This window comes from Podarcis muralis, chromosome W (assembly GCF_964188315.1).
Source record: "Podarcis muralis chromosome W, rPodMur119.hap1.1, whole genome shotgun sequence".
Lineage (NCBI taxonomy): Eukaryota > Metazoa > Chordata > Lepidosauria > Squamata > Lacertidae > Podarcis > Podarcis muralis.
In genome coordinates, this window is record NC_135674.1 from 19,935,772 (window position 1) to 19,947,985 (window position 12,214).

General features: G+C 48.3%; 1 pseudogene; it reads right to left on the minus strand.

Moving 5' to 3' along the window:
• Positions 1-3,252: 3,252 nt before the first annotated feature.
• LOC144326375 (apoptosis regulator BAX pseudogene) lies at positions 3,253-3,724 on the minus strand (annotated as a pseudogene).
• Between the last annotated feature and the right edge of the window lie 8,490 nt (positions 3,725-12,214).

Here is a 12,214-nt window from a genome sequence, read left to right on the forward strand (position 1 = left end):
TCGCCTATCAAATTCTCCCTGGTCTGTCTGGATGTCAGCCAGAGGAGGTTACCGGTATGCAAGCTCCGAGGACAGTGAGAGGGGCCAGCCTCTGTGGAGACCAAATTTCCGGTGAAAAGCATGAATACATCCTGCATGCAAAACCTTGTTAGTACCTGCAATACAAGTATCATACTGCACAACATCATCATAATACAAAACAAACAAACGATCAACATATTCAGCATGCAATACATAATCGTTTTTCTTTGTGATGATGCACTTCCTTTTCTTGAAGGAAACGTCAATGTCCTGTTCAGTCAGCTGCGAGACGCTCAGTAGGTTGTGTGCAGCATCTGGAACGTAGAGAACGTTGCGAATCGATACATCCAAGCTGTTAAGAACAACAGTTCCGTAGCCTTGACTGGAGATCGTGTGGTCATCTGCCTGGTGAATCACACCTTCCTGCGGTGTAAAAGACACGAACAGTCGCTTGTCCCTGCAAATGTGCCTGGTAGCACCCGAAGCGACGATGAAGAAAGATCTAGACGTCTTCTGGAGCTTTGGAACCTTTGGAGTGAAGCGTGAGACCATTGCCTTATGCTGTGCTGTCCTGGACACCGGACCTTTGCCTTTGCCTTTTCCACACGTTGAGCTTTCGCTGCGCTGCTCTGCTGTCTTGGCCTTGGGATATTTGCATTCCCTTTTCATGTGGCCTAGACATCCACACGAGTAGCATTTCACTGCCTTCAAAGCTTTGGCGCCATCTAGTGGTTCCACTGCATTCTGGGATGACGTCTGTGAAGACTCCCCCTTAGTGATGCAGCTAGCACTACGGCGATCAACTTCATTCAATACCACGGCAGTAACGTGTGCTACCGTGAGCTGAGCAGTTGGCAATACAGCAAGCTGACTGGCAATCGCTTCCCAACTTGAACCCAAAGAATGCAATATCATGAAGGAATACACAGCCTCTGGAAAGGTGATTCCTCTCTGTTACAGCTCATGTCTGAGATTCTGCATCTCCATCAAATGAGCACGCACATCTGCACCTTCAACAAGTGCCATATCATGCAACTTGGCATAGTGGAACAAAGAAGCACCAGCCTCTGTTCTCAAATGTGAGTCTTTCAAACTGTCCCACATTTCTCTGGCTGAGGCCTTATCACGTAGAAGACATAGCTCTTCCGGGGATACAATCAACGTAAGAGTTCCCCTTGCTTTTGAATCCTTAGCTCTCCATTCATCTGTTACCGGAGCTGGGGGGTTGTCTGTTATGACATTAAAAAGACCCTCCTTTCGTAGCAGAGCCTCTGCATACTGTGCCCACTCTGCGTAATTCCCTTTGGTGAGCTTTGGAATCCCAAAAGCATCTCAAAGGCCCTCCATTAGTCTGGCATTAGCCTTCTCTGAAATGTCTGTGTCTTTAAAGCAAGCTGCGTATGTTTACAGCTGCTTCCAAAAGCACTTTCACTTTCTCCCGAGCTTCTGGTTGCCACAGCCTGTTAGTGCTTTGGCTTAAAAGTTCAAAGGCTCAAAGTCCACCCGTTAAAGCCATTAATTGGGAACTGGCAGGCTTCCCGGGGCAAGAGCACATACCTCTCATCAATCTTCTTGACACGCAGAGCAGATAGCGTTCCTCCGCCGTCCGTCATGCCGACTCCGACTTCTGGGCCCGATAACCAAAAATGTTAGTTTATTCAGCTCCGGCCCTCAAGCTGATACGGCTCATCTTGCAGAGTAAAATCCCAGTGTCCGCAAACGAAAGGATGAAGCAGGTATGGTGCTACATTGCTAAACTTTATTTCTAAGCTATACCGAGAACACACAAATGTACATCTTGCCTCTGTGAGAGCAGAGAGCAACTCCCTCAAAGAAACGACAGAACAAAGAAACAGGAAACCAGTGAACGTCACATCCAGTCTCCCTTTCCCATGGGAACCCAGCAGTAACTGAACTGTGGAATGAAAACATAGTCCCATGACTTGCAGCTGCTGCTCAGTGAGGGAAACAGAAACTAACAGTACTTCCCCCTCTTCCGATAGCTCTGAATATCCCCCTGAAGAGATAAAAGGCCCACGGTACTTTCAAAATTTCCAATGTATTTGTAAGAACATCACCTGTCTTAGGGAAAAAAGGAGAGGAAGAAATGTCTCAATGCAAGCCCTTTTATCTGGAATTGCTATTCTTAACTCCATCATTCATTACCCAGTGTTGTTGCACTGTATTCCTGTGTTTCTCCATGCCTGAATTGTGGCATTTTATTTTTCATTTTGGCAACAAAACCCAACTGCCATGTCATCCTGCCCAGTGTGGACTGGTAAAGTGTGGTTGGGGTCTTCTGGGGCTTCTGTACCTTGAACTAATGATTTCTTGTTTGCATGTTCTACCCCAGCTGCTGCTCCCTGTTTGTATGGGATAATTATCGCGGAAGATTATTGTACTTCGAGGAGATAGTGATCTGGCATGGTCAGCTCTTCCGTCTCTGGTTATCCCTTCCTGACTCTGGTTACTGTGTTTTATTGCTTTCAATAACCTTTGTGAAAAGGCCCTTGATGTGTTGATGAAACTGGTCAGCAAAGCCTTTGATGTAGAGTAGCTCTGGTTGAGCCTGTGTTAGTCCAACAGGACACAGGTCTATAAAATATCTAGTATCCAGGATAATATGTCTCCAACTGCTAGTGTCTCCAGCACTCCAAACTTGAATATCATGTTCCAATCTCATTTGTCAGGGTCTGTTCCATACATGCCGGGTGGAGAGTGAAGTGTCAATTACTGTTTTCCTTTGTGAGCTGTTGAGGGGCGGGGTGTGTGAGTGTGGCGATAATGAAAAGAAACACATTAATGCAGCTCTGTGTGCATGGAGAACAGAAACCAAGTATTTAAGGGGCACTTCATCAAATAATCCCCCTAGTTGTGCCAAATGAGAAGAACTGGGGCAGCTGCAAGGATAAAACTACCTTCTCCTTTTTTTCTTCCCCCCCCCCCCCCGAGCCCAGACACACTCCATGTTCCTAAGAGGCACAGATAGGTAAAAAGCAAAGCCAAATAATACACATTCCTTGGGTGAAAAAAAGGGTGTGCACTTAAAAAGAAAAAGAAAAAAAAGGGACCAAAATAATGACAGCATTTGTTTTAAAAGCTCCCCTGCCTATAATTGGGGGGGGGGGTGTCCTAGCCAATTTTCATTCTTTGATTAGAAAGAAAGAGGGGAAAGTGACTCCCTGGTTTGTCATCACAATGAAAAGGCCCCCCTTTGGGGAGTCCTGAGGATTAAGACATTTTCCAGAAGGTCAGTGAGGCAGTCAAGATACCTGCAGCAAATACAGCAATGGTCTGCCAAGTGGGGGTGCCAAAGTAGGACAGGAGACCTTCCCATACTCCCTGGGCTTGAATCCAGGACAGGACATGATTCTGGATATATTCCATGCTCCGGCTGATGATCGTCCTTATGAGCTCTGGTAATTTAGTGCAAATTGCCTTGAGGACTAGCTTGCAAGCGAAGTAAAAAAGAGCCACCACACAGCCCCAGTTGACAGTATCATCCGAGAACATCTCTGCAGCCACTGGGGGGAAAACTTCCTTTGGAGGATACATCTGAACTTGCTCTATCATTCTCTGCAGCTCCATGTTCCTATCCATGTTGGTCTCCAATTTGGCACAGGCAATGGCTCAGCTGCTTGGTTTTCGGGTCACAAGCCTGGGACTCTGAGACCCTGAGCTCTGTCATTGCTGCGTCAATACGTTCCGAGTCTCCACAGCACTGCACTTGGTCCCTGATAAAACCCTTGAGAAGAACAGTTCCCGTCTGAAGAATCTGATCTGATCTGATCTGCGGCCCTGGGCAGGTTCACCCCATTTCCGTGGTGGGGCCTCCAGTGGCTGCTGCTCCTCTTTCCCAGGGTCCACCACCGCCATCTCTTCTCCTCCTCCTCCTCCATTGCCACCACGGAGCAGCCTGCACGCCTCACAGCTGGGCAATGTTCCTCCGGCCTCATGAGGAGCCTCTTCAATAGGGCTGGGGAGTGTGGGCCCCTGGTCTATGTGAAAGGCTTGCCAACATATTCAAAGGAAAGCTTTGTGAGATCATGAGGGAGTCCGGTGCGCTTCCACTGCCACTCAGCTTGCCGGACTTGTAGCAGAGTAAAAACACAGCATGTGCTCTGTGTGCAGGCATGCAGAAAAGAGAGCCTGTACTTGGCTTCTTCACTAATCTAATGAAGCTTTATTTGTACAGCAGCAATAAATCAGAATCTCCAAGAGACGGCATGATGCCTCCCTTCTCGGTCAAAACTGAAACCAGTCTGAACACAAAGAACAGATTCCCGGATGAAGGAACTGTTAGGATTTTTATCTCACCAGCTGCGCAGAGCAGCACAATGGTTGTTGACATCATGTGAGTGTCTGGGAGCGTGAGACAGGAAGTCTCTGCTCATTCTCAGTACTGTAAGAAGTTGCTTTTGCTTCTGTGTGAAGTGTGCTCTTCCGCACTGCTGCTCAGAGAGCAGACACGCTGGATGGAAGCTCCGTGTATAGACAATGTAACTAAAGTAGTTTAGAGCTACGCATTGTCTCTTTCTTCTGCAATGGGATGCCAGAAGATGAGTGTGCTCCTCTCAGGAAGGAGGGGTCGCTTATTTCCGGTCTCGCTGGACTGAGGAAGATTTACAGCCAGAGGGTGACCACCGGAGAGACGCCTTGGTGTCTTGGGAAGGTGGCGGCCTTCCCAGGCGTTTTTCCAACAAATGGTAGCAGAGGATGGTTGCCACAGAGGTCGATGGTTGCGACGATTCGACGGATGGTTCCGTTCCATCGGATCTCTGCTGTTGATTTGAGATGAAGCACAACGTGTTCTTGGTTCGGGGGAGTATTGGACCAGCTATGGAGAGCTGCATTCCTGCCGGACATGGACGGAGGCTTTTGGCTGCTTGCTGCTTGGAACTGTGAGTAACCAGTTTGATTTATTGGGGCTGATAAACCTCAAAGAAGCAGGTCTTAATTGTCCAAAGACTGCTTGAAGATTTACAGCTTGCTACCTAGAAGGAGCTGAAGAGCTGTTAATTGGAGCCAAGATGGATTCCAAACAGGGAGTTGGGTTGTTGTTATGCCCTCCCCTCACAGATGGCAATTACACCAGCTGGGTCCTGAAAATGAAGGCCATGCTTGAGCATCAGTGAATATTTCATGTTATTCAAAACGCCATTCCTGCAGTGCCTGGGAGGCTCTGGAATGATTGTCATACGCAAGCAAAAGCTGCAATAATTCTGTGTGTATCAGATGAGCAACTGATCCACATTCAGGATGAGTCCCATGTGCGTGATATGTGGGAAGCATTACGTCGCATACATATGCGAGAGGCAGCCGGTACGGCTTTGCTACATTTCCAGCAGCTCAAGAATTTGAGGCTGGAGGAAGGAGCAGATGAGCAACTGATCCACATTCAGGATGAGTCCCATGTGCGTGATATGTGGGAAGCATTACGTCGCATACATATGCGAGAGGCAGCCGGTACGGCTTTGCTACATTTCCAGCAGCTCAAGAATTTGAGGCTGGAGGAAGGAGCAGATCTCCAACAGCACCTCACGCGGATGAAATTTCTGCATAATCAACTAGTGCAGAGGAATTTTCCACTGGCGGAGCCTGTGTTTTGTTTCATGTTGATCAAGAGTCTGGATCAGAGATTTAAGACTGTTGCATCACAGCTTGGCACGTTGCCTGCCAAGAGTCACCAGAGTTTTTCAGCGTGTGTATGCTGATGTGATTGGGCCTCTACCACTCTCTAGAGGCAAAGCCAAGTACTATCTAATAATGGTTGATTTTTTTTCTCAGTATGTCTGGGTGTACATGTTGCAGAAACTGCAACAAACCTTAACAAATTTCAGAGAATTTTGTGATAAGGTGAAATTTGTTCATGATGCTAATATTGAAAGTCTTTTCACAGATGAAAAGCAGGTTTTTGTTTCACAGGATTTTAAAGATTTCCTAGGTAAACAGGAGATTGAGCACAAAGTTGCTGTCTCTGAAGCTTCATGGAACAAGAGTGTATGTGTCAAGGTGAACACAGAGTTGCAACAAGGCATGAAAGCACAACTGCTGAGTGAGGGTTTGCCCCAAAAGTTTTGGGCTGAATCGCTGAATGCTTTTTCTTACACATGGGTGAGAAAGGTTTCAGCAGGTATGGAAAGTTCTCCTTTTGAGAGACTGTTCCTGAGTAAACCTTCTGTCAAGCACTTAAAGGTTTTTGGGTCACACATAAGGGTAGAAACACCACAAGGCGTGAAAGGTGCACAGGGCATTTTTGTGGGTTATGAGAAAGGTCTATACAGAGTTGTATTGCCTAAGTATGACACAGTGATTCTTACTAGGAGTGTAGAATGCACTGCACGACAGGAGAGAGAGGTTTTCCCATCAGTGTCAATACAGATGTAGATTATGATAATGAGAGTGACACTGAAAGCACCACTGAGAGTTCTAGTACAAATGACACAGTCATTGAGAGAGGTACATGAGCAATGTCCAGGCCATCATCTGAGGCTGAACTGGAATTGCCAGAGCCACTATTTACTGTTGGATGTGGTTCTCCTAAAAGTCCCAAGGAAGAACTAGCCAGCAATAATAATAATAATAAAAAATTTTATTTATATCCCGCCCTCCCCAGCCGAAGCCGGGCTCAGGGCGGCTAACAACAATAAAGCAGTACAGCAGTACAACACAACACAACACAACACTCTAAAATCATTCATTATAAAATTAATTCAAATCAAGCCACTGGCAACCATTGGGCCAGAGTTCTGCGAAGATTGCCGAGGGAGGGAGTCAGGCTGTGCCCTGGCCAAAGGCCTGGTGTAACAGCTCTGTCTTGCAGGCCCTGCGGAAAGATGTCAAGTCCCGCAGGGCCCTAGTCTCTTGTGACAGAGTGTTCCACCAGATCGGAGCCACAGCCCAAAAAGCCCTGGCTCTAGTTGAGGCCAGCCTGACCTCTCTGTGGCCTGGGACCTTCAAGATGTTTTTATTTGAAGACCGTAAGTTTCTCTGTGGGACATACCGGGAGAGGCGGTCCCGTAGGTACGAGGGTCCTAGGCCATATAGGGCTTTAAAGGTTAAAACCAGCACCTTAAACCTGATCCTGTCCTCCACCGGGAGCCAGTGCAGCTGGTATAGCACCGGGTGAATGTGATCTCGCAGCGAAGACCCCGTAAGGAGTCTCGCTGCAGCATTCTGCACCCGCTGGAGTTTCTGGGTCAGTCTCAAGGGCAGCCCCACGTAGAGCGAGTTACGATAATCCAGTCTGGAGGTGACCGTCGCATGGATCACAGTGGCTAGGTCAGGACAAGAGAGGTAAGGAGCCAACTGCTTAGCTTGGCGGAGATGGAAAAATGCCGCCTTTGCTATAGCTGCAATCTGCGCCTCCATGGAAAGGGAGGTGTCGAAGATTACACCCAAACTCTTAACGGACGGTGCTGGCACTAATTGCGCCCCCGCAAGAGATGGGAGTTGCCCCCCCAATCCCATATCGTCCCGTCCCAGCCATAGGACCTCTGTCTTCAAAGGATTTAGCTTCAACCGGCTCCCACGTAACCATCCAGCCACAGCTTCCAAACATCTGGTCAGTGTGTCTGGGGCCGAGTCAGGATGGCCATCTATCAACAGATAGAGTTGGGTGTCATCAGCATACTGATGGCAACCCAGCCCAAAACTCCGGACAAGCTGGGCGAGGGGGAGCATAAAGATGTTAAAAAGCATCGGGGAGAGTATCGCACCCTGAGGTACTCCACACACCAAGGAGTGGCGCGATGACAATTCCCCCCCCCCAAGCGCCACCCTCTGTCCCCGACCAGAGAGAAATGAGCGCAGCCATTGAAGGACTGTGCCCTGGATCTCCACGTCGGCAAGGCGGTGGTCCAGGAGTTCGTGATCGACCATGTCGAAAGCTGCTGACAGATCTAGAAGAATCAGCAGCCCCGACCCACCTCGATCCAGTTGTCTACGAAGATCATCTGTTAGGGCAACCAGCGGACTTCCTGTTTAGAACCTTCTCGCTTCGGTGCCAAATTAAGATGTTTAGTAATCCAATTTTTCGTTCTACTCACGGGTAGTTGTTTAACATCCAATTGTCCACAGGAAAAAGTCAGCGCTCTCCGGCAACAGCAATGCGGCTTCACTCCGTGAAAAGAGCAGTCAATTCGAAGCACCGCGCCGCTCACCCCACGTCGCTCCGGATCCCCGAAACCGGGTTTCCCCGCGAGTAGGGGAGGCGCAAAAGGTGCCAGCCGAATCCCACGTCCACAGGCTTCTCCCGCCTGTGGTTTTTAGTGGGTCTCCGCCTCGCCGTGGCGGTCCAGACCCTAGTTTCCATGAAGCGGATTCCTCCCGATCAGAAGAAATCCGCCATTGCCGGAGGCGCTAACCTGGAAGTCCTCTCCGCTCAGTCTCAGTACTGTAAGAAGTTACTTTTGCTTCTGTGTGAAGTGTGCTCTTCCGCACTGCTGCTCAGAGAGAGCAGACACGCTGGATTGAAGCTCCCTGTATAGACAATGTAAATAAAGTAGTTTAGAGCTACGGATTGTCTCTTTCTTCTTCGTGATCGACCATGTCGAAGGCTGCTGACAGATCTAGAAGAATCAGCAGCCCCGACCCGCCTCGATCCAGCTGCCTACGAAGATCATCTGTTAGGGCAACCAGAGCCGTCTCGGTCCCATGACCAGCGCGGAAGCCGGACTGGAATGGATCCAGAGCTGATGTTTCATCCAGAAACCCACCTAGCTGTTCAGCAACCGCTCTCTCAAGCACCTTACCCAGGAACGGAAGATTCGAAACCGGGCGGTAATTGGATAGATCTAATAATAATAATAATAATAATAATAAATTTTATTTATATCCCGCCCTCCCCAGCCGAAGCCGGGCTCAGGGCGGCTAACAACACTAAAACAGTACAACATTATAAATACATTCTAAAAATTAATTAAAATACAAATTGATGGCAACCATAGACTAAAGCTTTGTAGAGATTGCCAAAGGAGGGAGTCAGGCTGCGCCCTGACCAAAGGCCTGGTGGAACAGCTCTGTCTTACAGGCCCTGCGAAAAGATGTCAAGTCCTGCAGGGCCCTTGTCTCTTGCGACAGGGCATTCCACCAGGTTGGAGCCGCAGTCGAAAAAGCTCTGGCTCTAGTTGAGGCCAGCCTAACCTCTCTGTGGCCTGGGACCTTCAAGATGTTTTTATTTGAAGACCGTAAGTTCCTCTGTGGGGCATACCAGGAGAGGCGGTCCCGTAGGTACGAGGGTCCTAGGCCGTATAGGGCTTTAAAGGTTAAAACCAGCACCTTAAACCTGATCCTGTACTCCACCGGGAGCCAGTGCAGCTGGTATAGCACCGGATGAATGTGATCTCGCAGCGAAGACCCCGTAAGGAGTCTCGCTGCGGCATTCTGCACCCGCTGGAGTTTCTGGGTCAGTCTCAAGGGCAGCCCCACGTAGAGCGAGTTACAATAATCCAGTCTGGAGGTGACCGTCGCGTGGATCACAGTGGCTAGGTCAGGGCGAGAGAGGTAAGGAGCCAACTGCTTAGCTTGGCGGAGATGAAAAAATGCCGCCTTTGTTATAGCTGCAATCTGCGCCTCCATGGAGAGGGAGGTATCGAAGATTACACCCAAACTCTTAACGGACGGTGCTGGCACTAATTGCACCCCCGCAAGAGAAGGGAGTTGCCCCCTCAATCTCATATCGTCCCGTCCCAGCCAGAGGACCTCTGTCTTCGAAGGATTTAACTTCAACCGGCTCCCACGTAACCATCCAGCCACAGCTTCCAAGCATCTGATCAGTGTGTCTGGGGCCGAGTCAGGATGGCCATCCATCAACAGATAGAGTTGGGTGTCATCAGCATACTGATGGCAGCCCAGCCCAAAACTCCGGACAAGCTGGGCAAGGGGGCGCATAAAGATGTTAAAAAGCATCGGGGAGAGAATCGCACCCTGAGGCACTCCACACACCAAGGAGTGGCGGGATGACAATTCCCCCCCAAGCGCCACCCTCTGTCCCCGACCAGAGAGAAACGAGCGCAGCCATTGAAGGGCTGTGCCCTGGATCCCCACGTCGGCAAGGCGGTGGTCCAGGAGTTCGTGATCGACCATGTCGAAGGCTGCTGACAGGTCTAGAAGAATCAGCAGCCCCGACCCGCCTCGGTCCAGCTGCCTACGGAGATCATCTGTTAAGGCGACCAGAGCCGTCTCGGTCCCATGACCAGCGCGGAAGCCGGACTGGAATGGATCCAGAGCCGATGTTTCATCCAGAAACCTACCAAGCTGTTCCGCAACCGCTCTCTCAATCACCTTACCCAGGAATGGAAGATTCGAAACCGGGCGGTAATTGGATAGATCTAAGGGATCTAATGATGTTTTCTTTAAAAGCGGGCGCACCACTGCCTCCTTCAGTTCCCCTGGGAATGTCCCGGTGCCAAGGGACAAATTGATGATATCCCCCAGGGGGGCCCGCACCTCGTCTGGACACGCTCTAATCAGCCAGGACGGGCACGGGTCGAGAGGACAAGTGGTGGGCTTTCCAGCTCGGAGGAGTCTGTCCACATCGGCTGGGGATATCCGGTCAAAGTGGTCCAATACTGGACCCGAGGACAGTCGAGGGGCCTCCAGTTCCTTTATTGTATCCAAATTGGCAGGGAGGTCATGGCGGAGCAACAAGACCTTCTCCGCAAAAAAGCTCGCAAATGCCTCACAGCTGTGTGTCAAATTGTTATTTAAATTTGGCTGTCCCTCAAGGGACGTTAAAGACCTAATTATACGCAGATCTGAGAGAGTCACAAAGGGAATTCCACCCAAGAGGTACTCTCAGGAGTTTGCTAACACAGCTGTTGCATGTATAGCTGTGGCTGGCAGCTCACACAAGGTTTCAGACACTAAGGTCTTAAGTAAGGTACAAGGTTTGTCCATGGTAGAGACAAAGCCACACCTGAAGGTTGCAAGAGGCAACAAAGTTTTCTCACACCAAGGTAGAGCAGAAGCTCCAGTCCCATGGAAGACAGGTAACTAGAGGTTTGAACTGGTCAATCCAGTTGCAGGTAGTTCCAAAGGTGGAACTGGTACAACAGGGGTTTGCTATGTGTATAACAACTGTTTGTTTATGTCTCTTGATGCTGCACTTGCTTTCGCTGCTAATGTTACCTAAAAATAGGGAAGTGATGTTAGGATTTTTATCTCACCAGCTGTGCAGAGCAGCACAATGGTTGTTGACATCATGTGAGTGTCTGGGAGCCTGAGACAGGAAGTCTCTGCTCAGTCTCTTTTTTAAAAAAAAAATGATATTTATTGAGAATTTAAAATTATAGAAAAAAAAAGAAAAGGGAAAAGAGAAAAAAGAAATTAAACAATACAAGTCAATAAAAAAAAAGAGTACAAAACACACAATACATCAGAACCAAAAACAAAAGCACAAAAAAAGAATTAAAAACAAATCCAATATTCCCATATCTTTGTCTTTCATTAACTTGTTTCATCAACCTCCTCACACCTCCCTTTTTTGTATTCTAATTATTAATTATCTCAGCAAATCCTTTCCATCTTTCACTATATTCTGTCCTTTAGTTATCTTAATTTATTTTAACCTTATCTTACCATAAAAAGCCCTAAAACTTAAAACTTATTTCTACATAACTCCTTATAGCATTTCTACTAAAGCCAAATAGTTTCCTTCCAGCATTCTTCTAGCACTCATTATTTTTACAATATTTCTCTAAATAAATTTTTAAACTATCTTCCAATCTTCATCCACCGTCTCTTCTTCCTGGTCTCGGGTTCTGTCAGTCCTTTCTGTCTATTCCATCTAGTCCATCAACCTGGTGATCTTCTGTCCGAGGCTCTTAACTCTTTTCCATGTCCCTTCTGCAGATCTTCTTCATATTTATACCTGCACTTTACTTTGTCTTCTGCTGATTTTGTTCTTAATTTCCTTCCTTTGTCACTGAGGAGTAGATCTCGGGGAAACTCCAACCTAACAGTGTCTTTATCCCTTCTCGACCGGTCAGCCCATTCTCCATGGTCAGCACTAAAATCCAAAAGATATTTCAAAGCATGTTTCAATGTCCCTCCAAAGTTAAAGGCCCCCACAACTCCAGTCTCCCCCTGGCCCAAAGCCAGATCCCAGAAGCCAGAACCACCCTGCATAGGGGGATCTATCCAACTTCCCATCTCCAGTCCAAACGGGACTCCATCTCTCCAAGTCTGGCTC